Here is a 3,521-nt window from a genome sequence, read left to right as displayed (position 1 = left end):
CACTTCAATAGCATTGTTCTGACAGCTGATCCCACTTATGGTTATATGACATGTTCCACCTAGTGGTATTCTCATCCTTTCTGACTTTATTATGGAGCTCATTATTTTTGTCTCCACCTCCTCAGCTTGGTCTTCAAGGATGATTCTTCATATTTGTTGTTTCTTCTTTTTCTATGTCATTTTGTTTTTTTGTTTTCTATCATGCAAGTTTATATGGTTTATCTTCTACTGTCAACTTGATGCTCTCATGTAGCTTGGTGCTTCTCAGTTATCTACTCTTTTTTGACATGCTGATTATTCTCATAAATTTCTATTAAGATCCCTTAGGAACTCCATGTATCAAGTGGAACATTATATAAATGCCTAATTGTATTGTATCATGTAATTTGGGTTTGAGTGCTTAATGTTTCTTCTTTCATGCCATTTATGGCTTCCACATTGTAATTGAGTTTTGGCCTCCTTTTTGCCAACTCACTTCTTGGGTAGTTTTAGGTGCTATATAATTTTTTAAATTATGGGTTATGAATGGAGTTTTCTTCCTAGTTCTTTCCCTGGGAGCCCCTTTTGAACTAGTTGAATATATTAATGTAAATATAAAGTTTTGCGAAAAAAATTTAAAAAAATATCGAAGGCCTCTAACATTCCACTCACTCAACATAGTTTGAAACATGTTTTATTTTATTTTATTTAGAAAATAATTAATATTACATAACCCATTGTGACAACATATGAGCATACTTAAAGCATACTTTCAAACCTAAAGTTTTACTACATTGAAAATATGTGTTAAATAATTTTCAAATATACACCTTAATAAATAAAAATAAAACATACATTTCTATAAAAATATCAAAGAATATTTAGCCTTGCATTTTAATCCATTTAAGATTACAACACAAAGTATATGAGCAACTATCTCAAAAAGCCAAAGCAGTCAATAGACCCTAAACTATGAATAATATAAAGTCATTTTTGAAGACATTATATCATCTCATTATATTAAGGTGCATAACACAGAGCTAGCATAAGAAGAAAATAATTATAATAGTTCACATGAGCCTTAATCTTTAAAGATTTTATATTTATGCAACTACTAGTCTAGAAAATCATTCACCATACTTATTTATATAATTAATAGTAATCAAACAAGAATAGATCTAATAAAATAAAATATTCTATTATTTTTCAATAATGTACAACCATTTCAAAACTAGCACGAAGTTATTTCTAACAAACTAATATCGTCATAGAACAAGCTCTTATCTAACTTATGAGTGGCATGAAACTATAATAATAACATTTTTGAATGTGAATAAAGTAATCTCAAGTAAATAAACATTAATTTATCTTTAAAAATGATCCAAAATAGTTAGCATAATATTCATAATCCAACAATAAGTTATAGGTTTTAATTTAAACTTCATCTAAAACATCTAAGATTCATCTTAGTTAGATAATCTCAAAGGAGGTTTACATTCGGAAGATCTAAATTTCTATCATTTCTTTGTCAAAGAAATGAATTCTTGAAGCATTGAATGAAATCTAACACCAGAATATTAACAAGGAACAATATACAATTAGCAATACTAAAATAATCTAAAACAAAAATGCATATAAAAAGTACGATTTATTATTTGATAAGATCCAAATATAATCTAATACATCTATAATGTTGTTTAACTTATCCACATTTTAAAAAAAAAATGTTGGCTATCTATAAATATTTTGATCAAAGTAGAGTAAAGTATGACTCTCAATATAAATATGATTGAGCTTAACCAAAGCCAACATAGAATGCTAGAATGACTTTTTAGATTAACTCAAATTGAAAAATAATCTTATTTGCACAACTTAAGGCCCAAAAGAATAGACATTTCTATGATTAATCCTTTAATACTAAATGGATATTAGAATCTTTGAATTTTCATGAAACATTGGCCAGAGCTCTTTTAACTTTCTTTAGATCAGTATCTTATAACCTAAAAAACAATGTTTTATAAAGTTTCGTATATTGCGAGATTTACCTTGTATTGTCTTCTTCTAGTTTGAACATTTGTGCTATCTATAGGCAACCTCTACATATCAAGTAGAGTTTCTTTGATTGTTTTTAGGATCGATGGAAAATAGAACATAGTTGTGTCTAATAGCTTCTTAATTAATAATGGAAGAATGCAATTGGCATTGAGGCAGTATTTTATATATAGCATCAAAATTACATTATTTCCTTTCAGAAGAATGCAATTTAAAGTGAGCAACTCCGTAGCATGGACATTGCAGGAAAGTTAAATGAAATCTGATAAAAAAAATTGTACCATTCATAGTATGTAACACAACCCATCTAATCTATTGTTAAGGTATAATATCTCCTCGGATGCACGAGACCAATAACTTCATTAGGATTTTACATTTGATCTCCTGCCTTGCACCTAGGTCATAATGTTGCCCTGAACTTCAAAACAAATCATATCAGGTAATGTACTCAAATTAGCGTTTCTTTCAACTTATCTAACCATTTTTTTCTTCATAAAGTATTTGAGGGATTCAATTTTACTGGCACATTTCCCCTGACTGAATCGGCATAATGGGTATTGTTGTGAATGTTCACAACAATCGACCACAACACTTTCGCTTCTTCGTCATTGCAGGATTTGACGTCGTCATAGAGAATATAAATTCGATTTTCTGTAGACAAAAGCAACCAAAAAACAAAACAAAACAAAATTACGTAATGAATTTAAATTACCATTCATACAGAGGTTAAGGATTATCAGAAATGGGGTTGCTTACTCTTCCTGTGGACTGTGCATAGTCGTTTATAAATGTATCTCCACATCCTTCTGAGAGGACTTGCCGCCCTTTTCTCTAAGATTGAGCGTGTCATTGCTATTCCCAATCGTTAAAGAAAGTAGGGCGAAAGAGCATAAATAGACAACACAAATGAGTGCCTTCCAATTCAGTTTTTGCGGTTGGTATTCTATCTTACCTTCCACAAATAAAGATTACAGCGAGAATATCTATAGAGAGAATAAGTGATGGTTGGGAAAGATGCATAAGAACTTTCTTCAGATTATGATATGTTAACCAGGGACTGAAATCTGAACCGTCCACTATAAAGTGAAAGGTTAGTGGACACGTTTGGCGTTGTTCTTTAGAGTTTCTAAGAAAATCAAAGGTCGCCTTCTAGTTTTTTGGTGTATTTGAGGCAAATACATATGATACTGCGTCCGACACTGGTATTATATTATGTCAGCCTTGTGCTCTCTTCTTAATTGGATCAAATAGGTCTCAAAACTGGAGCCGTCTTAGGTAATTTAGTTCTTGAGTACATATCACTATAGATAGATTAGTTCAGGTTCTAAGAATTCAATCCTCATTTAAAAATTATTTAAATAGAAAATATTAATGTTAATTATAGAGAGAATTGATTTATTAGTGTATTGAAAATTTAAAGTCTAGCTAGATGACTACTTCAAAATCTACAAATTAATTATGTTTTTTCCGTGTGGATTTAATCTTTGCAA

At 30.0% G+C, this 3,521-nt stretch overlaps 1 long non-coding RNA gene across 1 annotated transcript; it reads right to left on the bottom strand.

Moving 5' to 3' along the window:
* Positions 1–2,167: 2,167 nt before the first annotated feature.
* On the bottom strand, positions 2,168–2,926 carry LOC149564908 (uncharacterized). The gene is made up of 2 exons (XR_016361464.1): positions 2,788–2,926; positions 2,168–2,682 (listed from the first exon to the last, which is right to left on the bottom strand). It is a non-coding gene; the product is annotated as an uncharacterized LOC149564908 (long non-coding RNA).
* Positions 2,927–3,521: the final 595 nt, after the last annotated feature.

This window comes from Cupressus sempervirens, chromosome 3, assembly GCF_028749045.1.
Source record: "Cupressus sempervirens isolate cs-2001-9-10 chromosome 3, ASM2874904v1, whole genome shotgun sequence".
Lineage (NCBI taxonomy): Eukaryota > Viridiplantae > Streptophyta > Pinopsida > Cupressales > Cupressaceae > Cupressus > Cupressus sempervirens.
The sequence above is the reverse complement of the archived record's forward strand: the minus strand, read 5'-3'. Positions and strand labels throughout refer to the sequence as shown.